Source organism: Rhipicephalus microplus, chromosome 8, assembly GCF_043290135.1.
Source record: "Rhipicephalus microplus isolate Deutch F79 chromosome 8, USDA_Rmic, whole genome shotgun sequence".
NCBI lineage: Eukaryota > Metazoa > Arthropoda > Arachnida > Ixodida > Ixodidae > Rhipicephalus > Rhipicephalus microplus.
This window is the reverse complement of record NC_134707.1, coordinates 126,547,952-126,559,599: the sequence shown is the minus strand read 5'-3', so window position 1 is coordinate 126,559,599 and position 11,648 is coordinate 126,547,952. Positions and strand designations below refer to the sequence as shown.

Genomic DNA, 11,648 nt, shown 5'->3' with positions numbered 1-11,648 from the left:
CCACCGTCAGATTATTTCTCCAAGGCAATCAGCGCAAAGAAAAAAAAGGCGACACACCGCTACCGGGAGGGCTCGAACCTCCATCCTTTTGGTTAACGGCCGAACGCGCTAGCTAATTTCGCCACGGAGACAGCCGTGCTCCACTCTCACCTCCGTCAGAACAATTCTCAAAAGGTATCAGCGCAAAGAAAAAAAGCGACACACCATTCCAGGGAGGGCTCGTACCTCCAACCTTTCGGTTAACAGCCGATCACGCTAGCCAATTGCGCCACGGAGAAAGTCGTGAGGCACTCTCACCACCGTCCGATTATTTCTCCAAGGCTATCAGCGCAAAGAAAAAAGCGACACACCATTCCCGGTAGGGTTCGACCCTCCAACCTTTCGGTTAACAGCCGATCGCGCTAGCCAATTGCGCCACGGAAAAAGTCGTGAGGCACTCTCACCACCGTCAGATTATTTCTCCAAGGCTATCAGCGCAAAGAAAATAAGCGACACACCGCTCCCGGGAGGGCTCGTACCTCCAACCTTTCGGTTAACAGCCGAACGTGCTTGTCAGTTGCGCCACGGAGACAGTAGTGCAGCACTCTCACCACCGTCAGAACATTTCTCCAAAGCTATCAGCGCAAAAAAAGCGACATACCGTTCCCGGTGGGCTCAAACCTCCAAACTTGCGGTTAACAGCCGAACGCGCTAGCCCATTGCTCCATGGCGAAAGTCGTGCTCCACTCTGACCACCGTCAGAACATTTCTGCATAGCTATCAGCGCAAAGAAAAAAAGCGACACACCGCTCCAGGGACAGATCGAACCTCCAATCTTTCGGGTAACAGCCGAACGCGCTAGTCAATTTTGCAACGGAGACAGTACTGCTCCACTCTCACCACCTTCAAAAAATTTCTCCAGAGCTATCAGCTCAAAGAAAAAAAGCGACACACCACTCTCGGGAGGGCTCGGTGCCTCCAACCTTTCGGTTAACAGCCAAACGCGCAAGCCCATTGCGCCACGGAGGCAGTCATGTTGCACTCTCACCACCATCAGAACATTTATTCAAAGGTATCAGCGCAAAGAAAAAAAAGTGACACACCGCTGCCGGGAGAACTAGAACCTCCTATCTTTCGGGTGACAGCCGAACGCGCTAGTCAACTTTGCCACGGAGATAGTACTGCTCCGCTCTCACCACCTTCAGAACATTTCTCCAAAGCTATCAGCTAAAAGAAAAAAAAAGTGACACACCGCCACCGGGTGGGCTCCAACCTCCAACCTTTCGGTTAACAGCCGAACGCGCTTGTCAGTTTCTCCACGGACACAGTAGTGCAGTACTCTCACCACCGTCAGAACATTTCTCCAAAGCTATCAGCGCAAAAAAAGCGACACACCGCCCCCGGGTGGGCTCAAACCTCCTAACTTGCGCTTAACAGCTGATTGCGCTAGCCAATTGCGCCACAGAGACAGTTGTGCAGCACTCTCACCACTGTCAGAACATTTCTCCAAACCTATCAGCGCAAAAAAGAAAAAAGCAATACACCGCTCCCGGGAGGGCTCGAACCTCCAACCTTTCGGTTAACAGCCGAACGCGCTAGTCAGTTGCGCCACAGAGACAGTAGTGCAGCACTCTCACCACCGTCAGAACATTTCTCCAAACCTATCAGGGCAAAAAGGAAAAAAAACGACACACTGCTCCCGGGAGGGCTCGAACATCCAACCTTTGGGGTAACAGCCGAACGCGCTAGTCAGTTGCGCCACGGAGACTGTAGTGCAGCACTCTCACCACCGTCAGAACATTTTTCCAAAGCTATCAGCGCAAAAAAAAGCGAAACACCGCTCCGGATGGGCTCAAACCTCCAAACTTGCAGTTAACAGCCAAATGCTCTAGCCAATTGCGCCACGGAGACAGTCGTGCTCCAATCTCACCACCATCAGAACATTTTCCCAATGCTATCAGCGAAAAGAAAAAAGCGACACACCGCTCCCGGGACGGCTCAAACCTCCAACTTTTCGGTTAACAGCCAAACGCGCTAGGCTATTGCGCCACTGGACAGTCGTGCTGCACTCTCACCACCGTCAGAACATTTCTCGAAAGCTATCGGCGCGAAAAAAAAAAGTGACACACCACTCCTGGAAGGGCTCGAACCTCCCACCTTTCGGTTAACAGCCGATCGCGCTAGCCAATTGCGCCACGGAGACAGCTGTGCTCCACTCTCACCTTCGTCAGAACAATTCTCAAAAGCTATCAGTGCAAAGAAGAAAAAAGCGACAAACCGCTGCCGGGAGAGCTCGAACCTCCAATCTTTCGGGTAAAAGCCGATCGCGCTAGCCAATTGCGCCACGGACACAGCCGTTGTCCACTCTCACCACCGTCAAAACATTTCTCTAAAGCTATCAGCGCAAAAAAAAGCGACACACCGCCCCCGGGTGGGCTCAAACCTCCAAACTCTCGGTTAAGAGCCGAATGGGCTAGCCCATTGCGCCACGGCGACAGTCGTGCTCCCCTCTCACCAGCGTCAGAACATTTCTCCATAGCTATCAGCGCAAAGAAAAAAAGCGACACAGCGCCCCCGCTTGGCCTCAAACCTCCAACCTTTCGGTTAACAGCTGAATGCGCTAGTCATTTGCGCCACAGAGACAGTAGTGCACCACTCTCACCTTCGTCAGAACATTTCTCCAAAGCTATCAGCGCAAAAAAAAGCGACACACCGCCCCCGGGTGGGCTCAAACCTCCAACCTTTCGGTCAACAGCCGAACGCGCTAGTCAGTTGCGCCACGGAGACAGTAGTACAGCACTCTCACCAACGTCAGAACATTTCTCCAAAGCTATCAGCGCAAAAAAAGCGGCAGACCGCCCCCGGGTGGGCTCAAACCTCCAAACTTGCGGTTAACAGCCGAACGCACTAGCCCGTTGGGCCACGGAGACAGTCGTGCTCCACTCCTACCACCGTCAGAACATTTCTGCAAACCTATCAGCGCAACGAAGAAAAAAGCGACACCCCGCTTCTGTAGGGCTCCAACCTCATACCTTCCGGTTAACAGGCGAACGCGCTAGTCAGTTGCGCCACGGAGACAGTAGAGCAGCCCTCTCACCACCATCAAAACATTTCTCCAAAGCTATCAGCGCAAAAAAAGCGAAACACCATCTTCGTGTGGGCTCAAACCTCCAACCTTTCGGTTAACAGCCGAACGCGCTAGCCCATTGCGCCACGGCGACAGTCGTGCTCCACTCTCACCACCGTCAGAACATTTCTGCAAAGCTATCAGCACAAAGAAAAAAAAAGCGACACACCACCCCTGGGTGGGCTCGAACCTCCAACCTTTCGGTGAAAAGCCGAATGCGCTAGCTGATTGCGCCACGCAGACAGTAGTGCAGCACTCTCACCTCCGTCAGAACATTTCTCCAAAGCTATCGGCGCGAAGAAAAAAAAAGGGACACACCGCTCCCGGGAGGGCTCGAACCTCCAACCCTTCGGTTAACAGCCGATCGCGCTAGCAAATTGCGCCACGGAGAAAGTCGTGAGGCACTCTAACCACCGTCAGGATATTTCTCCAAGGCTATCAGCGCAAAGAAAAAAAAGGCGACATAGCGCTCCCAGGAGGGTTAAAACCCCCATCCTTTTGGTTAACGGCCGAACGCGCAAGCCGATTGCGCCACGGAGACAGCCGTGCTCCACTCTCACCTCCGTCAGAACATTTCCCCAAAGCTATCAGTGCAAAGAAACAAAATGCGACACACTGCTCCCGCGAGGGCTCGAACCTCCAAAATTTCGGTTAACAGCCGAACGCCCTTCTCAGTTGCCCCACGGAGACAGTAGTGCAGCACTCTCACCACCGTCAGAACATTTTTCCAAAGCTATCAGCGCAAAAAAAAGCGACACACCATTCCCGGGTGGGCTCAAACCTCCAAACTTGTGGTTAGCAGCCGAGCGCGCTAGCCCATTGCGCCACGGCGAAAGTCGTGCTTCACTCACACCACCGTCAGAACATTTCTCCATAGCTATCAGCGCAAAAAAAAAGCGACACACCACTCCAGGGAGAGATCGAACCTCCAATCTTTCAGGTAACAGCCGAACGCGCTAGTAAATTTTGCCACGACGACAGTACTGCTCCACTCTCACCACCTTCAGAAAATTTCTCCAAAGCTCTAAGCGCAAAGAAAAAAAAGCGGCAAACTGCTCCCGGGAGAGCTCGAACCTCCAGCCTTCGGTTAACAGCCGAACGCGCTAGCCAATTGCGCCAGGGAGACAGTAGTGCAGCTCACTCACCTCCGTCAGAACATTTCTTCAAAGCTATCAGCGCAAAAAAGAAAAAAGCGACAAACCACTCTCGGGAGGGCTCGAACCTCCAGCCTATCGGTTAACAGCCGAACGCGCTAGCCAATTGCGCCACGGAGACAGTAGTGCAGCACTCTCATCCCGTCAGAGCATTTCTTCAAAGCTATCAGCGCGAAGAAAAATAAAAGTGACAAACCGCTCCCGGGAGAGATCGAACCTCTAGCCTTTCGGTTAACAGACGAACGCGCGAGCCAATTGCGCCACGGAGACAGTAGTGCAGCACTCTCACCACCATCAGAACATTTCTCTAAACCTATCAGGGCAAAAAAGAAAAAAAACGACACACTGCTCCCGGGAGGGCTCGAACATGCAACCTTTCGGATAACAGCCGAACGCGCTAGTCAGTTGCGCACGGAGACAGTAGTGCAGCACTCTCACCACCGTCAGAACATTTTTCCAAAGCTATCAGCGCAAAAAAAGCGGCACACCGCCCCTGGGTGGGCTCAAACCTCCAAACTTGCGGTTAACAGCCAAATGCTCTAGCCAATTGCGCCACGGAGACAGTCGTGCTCCAATCTCACCACCATCAAAACATTTCCCCAATGCTATCAGCGGAAAGAAAAAAAAAGCGACACACCGCTCCCGGGACGGCTCGAACCTCCAACCTTTCGGTTAACGGCCGAACGCGCTAGGATTGGGCCACGGAGACAGTCGTTCTTCACTCTCACCACCGTCAGAACATTCCTCTAAAGCTATCAGCGCAAAGAAAAAAAATGCGACACACCGCTCCCGGGATGGCTCGAACCTCCAACTTTTCGGTTAACGGCCGAACGCGCTAGCCAATTTCGCCACGGAGAAAGTCGTTAGGCACTCTCGCAACCGTCAGATTATTTCTCCAAGGCTATCAGCGCAAAGAAAAAAAACAGGCGACACACCGCTCCCGGGAAGGCTCGAACCTCCGTCCTTTTGGTTAACGGCCGAGTGCGCTAGCCCATTCCGCCACGGAGGCAGCCGTTCTCCACTCACACCACCGTCAGAACATTTCTCCAAAGCTATCAGCGCAAAGAAATAAAAGCAACGCACCGCTTCCGGGAGGGCTCGAAACTCCAACCTTTCGGTTAACATCCGAACGCGCTAGCCAATTGCGCCACGGAGACAGCCGTTCTCCACTCTCACCACCGTCAGAACATTTCTCCAAAGCTATCAGCGCAAAGAAATAATAGCGACACACCGCTCCCGGGAGGGCTCGAGCATCCAATCTCTCGGGTAAAGGCCGATCGCGCTAGCCAATTGCGCCACGGAAACAGCCGTTTTCCACTCTCACCACTGCCAGAACAATTCTCCAAAGCTATCAGCGCAAAGAAAAAAAAGAGACTCACCGCTCCCGGGAGGGCTTAAACCTCCAAATTTTCGGTTAACAGCCAAACGCGCTAGGCTATTGCGCCACGGAGAAAGTCGTGAGGCACTCTCACCACCGTCAGATTATTTCTCCAAGGCTATCAGCGCAAAGAAAAAAAGCGACACACCACTCCCGGGAGGGCTCGAACCTCCAACCCTTCGGTTAACAGCCGATCGCGCTAGCCAATTGCGCCACGGAAACAGCCGTTTTCCACTCTCACCACTGTCAGAACATTTCTCCAAAGCTATCAGCGCAAAAAAAAGAGACTCACCGCTCCCGGGAGGGCTCAAACCTCCAACTTTTCGGTTAACAGCCAAACGCGCTAGGCTATTGCGCCACGGAGAAAGTCGTGAGGCACTCTAACCACCGTCAGGTTATTTCTCCAAGGCTATCAGCGCAAAGAAAAAAAAAGGCGACATACCGCTCCCGGGAGGGTTGAGACCCCCATCCTTTTGGTTAACGGCCGAACGCGCTAGCCGATTGCGCCACGGAGACAGCCGTGCTGCACTCTCACCTCCGTCAGAACATTTCACCAAAGCTATCAGTGCAAAGAAACAAAATGCGACACACCGCTTCCGCGAGGGCTCGAACCTCCAAAGTTTCGGTTAACAGCCGAACGCGCTTGTCAGTTGCGCCACGGAGACAGTACTGCAGCACTCTCACCACCGTCAGAACATTTTTCCAAAGCTATCAGCGCAAAAAAAGCGACACACCGTTCCCGGGTAGGCTCAAACCTCCAAACTTGCGGCTAACAGCCGAACGCGCTAGCCCACTGCGCCACGGCGAAAATCGTGCTTCACTCTCACCACCGTCAGAACATTTCTCCATAGCTATCAGAGCAAAGAAAAAAAGCGACACACCGCTCCAGGGAGAGATCGAACCTCCAATCTTTCAGGTAACAGCCGAACGCGCTAGTCAATTTTGCCACGGAGACAGTACTGCTCCACTCTCACCACCTTCAGAAAATTTCTCCACAGCTATCAGCTCAAAGAAAAAAAAGCGACAAACCGCTCCCGGGAGGGCTTGAACCTCCAACCTTTCGGTTAACAGCCGAACGCGCTAGCTGATTGCGCCACGCAGACAGTAGTGCAGCACTCTCACCTCCGTCAGAACATTTCTCCAAAGCTATCGGCGCGAAGAAAAAAAAAGTGACACACCAATCCCGGGAGGGCTCGAACCTCCATCCTTTCGGTTAACAGCCGATCGCGCTAGCCAGTTACGCCACGGAGAAAGTCGTGAGGCACTCTCACCACCCTCAGATTATTTCTCCAAGGCTATCAGCGCAAAGAAGAAAAAAGCGACAAACCGCTCCCGGGAGAGCTAGAACCTCCAGCCTTTCGGTTAACAGCCGAACGCGCTAGCCAATTGCGCCACAGAGACAGTAGTGCAGCACACTCACCTCCATCAGAACATTTCTCCAAAGCTATCGGCGCGAAGAAAAAAAAGGGACACACCGCTCCCGGGAGGGCTCGAACTTCCGAATTTTCGGATAACAGCTCATCGCGTTAGCCAATTGCGCCACAGAGAAAGTCGTGAGGCACTCTCTCCACCATCCGAACATTTCTTTAAAGCTATCAGCGCAAAGAAAAAAAAGCGACACACCACTCCCGGGAGGGCTCGAACCTCACACCTTTCGGTTAACAGCTGAACGCGCAGGTGAGTTGTGCCCTGGAGACAGTTGTGCAACACTCTCACCACCGTCAGAACATTTCTCCAAAGCTATGAGTGCAAAAAAAACTCACACACCACCCCCGGGTGGACTCAAACCTCCAAACTTGCGGTTAACAGCCCAACGCGCTAGCCCATTGCGCCACGGAGACAGTCGTGCTCCACTCTCACCACAGTCAGAACATTTCTCCAAAGCTAACAGCGCAAAGAAAAAAAGCGACACAGCGCCCCCGCTTGGCCTCAAACCTCCAACCTTTCGGTTAACAGCCGAATGCGCTAGTCAGTTGCGCCACGGAGACAGTAGTGCACCACTCTCACCTTCGTCAGAACATTTCTCCAAAGCTATCAGCGCAAAAAAAGCGGCAGACAGCCCCCGGGTGGGCTCAAACCTCCAAACTTGCGGTTAACAGCCGAACGCACGAGCCCGTTGGGCCACGGAGACAGTCGTGCTCCACTCCTACCACCGTCAGAACATTTCTGCAAACCTATCAGCGCAACGAAGAAAAAAGCGACACCCCGCTTCTGAAGGACTCCAACCTCCAACCTTCCGGTTAACAGGCGAACGCGCTAGTCAGTTGCGCCACGGAGACAGTAGAGCAGCCCTCTCACCACCATCAAAACATTTCTCCAAAGCTACCAGCGCAAAAAAAGCGACACACCACCTTCGTGTGGGCTCAAACCTCCAACCTTTCGGTTAACAGCCGAACGCGCTAGCCCATTGCGCCACGGCGACAGTCGTGCTCCACTCTCACCACCGTCAGAACATTTCTGCAAAGCTATCAGCACAAAGAAAAAAAAGCGACACACCGCCCCCCGGTGGGCTCGAACCTCCAACCTTTCGGTTAAAAGCCGAATGCGCTAGCTGATTGCGCCACGCAGACAGTAGTGCAGCACTCTCACCTCCGTCAGAACATTTCTCTAAAGCTATCGGCGCGAAGAAAAAAAAGGGACACACCGCTCCCGGGAGGGCTCGAACCTCCATCTTTTTGGTTAACGGCCGAACGCGCTAGCTAATTTCGCCACGGAGACAGCCGTGCTCCACTCTCACCTCCGTCAGAACAGAACAATTCTCAAAAGGTATCAGCGCAAAGAAAAAAAAGCGACACACCACTCCAGGGAGGGCTCGAACCTCCAACCTTTCGGTTAACAGCCGATCGCGCTAGCCAATTGCGCCACGGAGAAAGTCGTGAGGCACTCTCACCACCGTCAGATTATTTCTCCAAGGCTATCAGCGCAAAGAAAAAAAGCGACACACCACTCCCGGGAGGGCTCGAACTTCCAACCCTTCGGTTAACAGCCGATCGCGCTAGCAAATTGCGCCAATGAAAAAGGCGTGAGGCACTCTAACCACCATCAGGATATTTCTCCAAGGCTATCAGCGCAAAGAAAAAAAAGGCTACATACCGCTCCCGGGAGGGTTAAAACCCCCATCCTTTTGGTTAACGGCCGAACGCGCAAGCCGATTGCGCCACGGAGACAGCCGTGCTCCACTCTCACCTCCGTCAGAACATTTCACCAAAGCTATCAGTGCAAAGAAACAAAATGCGACACACTGCTCCCGCGAGGGCTCGAACCTCCAAAATTTCGGTTAACAGCCGAACGCGCTTCTCAGTTGCCCCACGGAGACAGTAGTGCAGCACTCTCACCACCGTCAGAACATTTCTTCAAAGCTATCAGAGCAAAAAAAAGCGACACACCGTTCCCGGGTGGGCTCAAACCTCCAAACTTGTGGTTAGCAGCTGAGCGCGCTAGCCCATTGCGCCACGGCGAAAGTCGTGCTTCACTCTCACCACCGTCAGAACATTTCTCTATAGTTATCAGCGCAAAAAAAAGCGACACACCACTCCAGGGAGAGATCGAACCTCCAATCTTTCAGGTAACAGCCGAACGCGCTAGTAAATTTTGCCACGACGACAGTACTGCTCCACTCTCACCACCTTCAGAAAATTTCTCCAAAGCTCTAAGCGCAAAGAAAAAAAAGCGGCAAACCGCTCCCGGGAGAGCTCGAACCTCCAGCCTTCGGTTAGCAGCCGAACGCGCTAGCCAATTGCGCAAGGGAGACAGTAGTGCAGCTCACTCACCTCCGTCAGAACATTTCTCCAAAGCTATCAGCGCAAAAAAGAAAAAAGCGACAAACCACTCTCGGGAGGGCTCGAACCTCCAGCCTATCGGTTAACAGCCGAACGCGCTAGCCAATAGCGCCACGGAGACAGTAGTGCAGCACTCTCATCCCGTCAGAGCATTTCTTCAAAGCTATCAGCGCGAAGAAAAATAAAAGTGACAAACCGCTCCCGGGAGAGATCGAACCTCTAGCCTTTCGGTTAACAGACGAACGCGCGAGCCAATTGCGCCACGGAGACAGTAGTGCAGCACTCTCACCACCATCAGAACATTTCTCCAAACCTATCAGGGCAAAAAAGAAAAAAAACGACACACTGCTCCCGGGAGGGCTCGAACATGCAACCTTTCGGATAACAGCCGAACGCGCTAGTCAGTTGCGCACGGAGACAGTAGTGCAGCACTCTCACCACCGTCAGAACATTTTTCCAAAGCTATCAGCGCAAAAAAAGCGGCACACCGCCCCTGGGTGGGCTCAAACCTCCAAACTTGCGGTTAACAGCCAAATGCTCTAGCCAATTGCGCCACGGAGACAGTCGTGCTCCAATCTCACCACCATCAAAACATTTCCCCAATGCTATCAGCGGAAAGAAAAAAAAAGCGAAACACCGCTCCCGGGACGGCTCGAACCTCCAACCTTTCGGTTAACGGCCGAACGCGCTAGGATTGGGCCACGGAGACAGTCGTTCTTCACTCTCAACACCATCAGAACATTCCTCTAAAGCTATCAGCGCAAAGAAAAAAAATGCGACACACCGCTCCCGGGATGGCTCGAACCTCCAACTTTTCGGTTAATGGCCGAGCGCGCTAGCCAATTCCGCCACGGAGGCAGCCGTTCTCCACTCACACCACCGTCAGAACATTTCTCCAAAGCTATCAGCGAAAAGAAATAAAAGCAACGCACCGCTTCCGGGAGGGCTCGAAACTCCAACCTTTCGGTTAACATCCGAACGCGCTAGCCAATTGCACCACGGAGACAGCCGTTCTCCACTCTCACCACCGTCAGAACATTTCTCCAAAGCTATCAGCGCAAAGAAATAATAGCGACACACCGCTCCCGGGAGGGCTCGAGCATCCAATCTCTCGGGTAAAGGCCGATCGCGCTAGCCAATTGCGCCACGGAGACAGCCGTTCTCCACTCTCACCACCGTCAGAACATTTCACCAAAGCTATCAGTGCAAAGAAACAAAATGCGACACACCGCTTCCGCGAGGGCTCGAACCTTCAAAGTTTCGGTTAACAGCCGAACGCGCTTGTCAGTTGCGCCACGGAGACAGTACTGCAGCACTCTCACCACCGTCAGAACATTTTTCCAAAGCTATCAGCGCAAAAAAAGCGACACACCGTTCCCGGGTAGGCTCAAACCTCCAAACTTGCGGCTAACAGCCGAACGCGCTAGCCCACTGCGCCACGGCGAAAATCGTGCTTCACTCTCACCACCGTCAGAACATTTCTCCATAGCTATCAGAGCAAAAAAAAAAAGCGACACACCGCTCCAGGGAGAGATCGAACCTCCAATCTTTCAGGTAACAGCCGAACGCGCTAGTCAATTTTGCCACGGAGACAGTACTGCTCCACTCTCACCACCTTCAGAAAATTTCTCCACAGCTATCAGCTCAAAGAAAAAAAAGCGACAAACCGCTCCCGGGAGGGCTTGAACCTCCAACCTTTCGGTTAACAGCCGAACGCGCTAGCTGATTGTGCCACGCAGACAGTAGTGCAGCACTCTCACCTCCGTCAGAACATTTCTCCAAAGCTATCGGCGCGAAGAAAAAAAAAGTGACACACCAATCCCGGGAGGGCTCGAACCTCCATCCTTTCGGTTAACAGCCGATCGCGCTAGCCAGTTACGCCACGGAGAAAGTCGTGAGGCACTCTCACCACCCTCAGATTATTTCTCCAAGGCTATCAGCGCAAAGAAGAAAAAAGCGACAAACCGCTCCCGGGAGAGCTCGAACCTCCAGCCTTTCGGTTAACAGCCGAACGCGCTAGCCAATTGCGCCACAGAGACAGTAGTGCAGCACACTCACCTCCATCAGAACATTTCTCCAAAGCTATCGGCACGAAGAAAAAAAAGGGACACACCGCTCCCGGGAGGGCTCGAACTTCCAAATTTTCGGATAACAGCTCATCGCGTTAGCCAATTGCGCCACAGAGAAAGTCGTGAGGCACTCTCCCCACCATCCGAACATTTCTTTAAAGC

General features: G+C 52.9%; 1 non-coding gene across 1 annotated transcript; it reads right to left on the bottom strand.

The window, feature by feature from the left end:
• Positions 1-11,382: 11,382 nt before the first annotated feature.
• TRNAN-GUU (transfer RNA asparagine (anticodon GUU)) lies at positions 11,383-11,456 on the bottom strand. The gene has a single exon. It is a non-coding gene; the product is annotated as a tRNA-Asn (tRNA).
• Between the last annotated feature and the right edge of the window lie 192 nt (positions 11,457-11,648).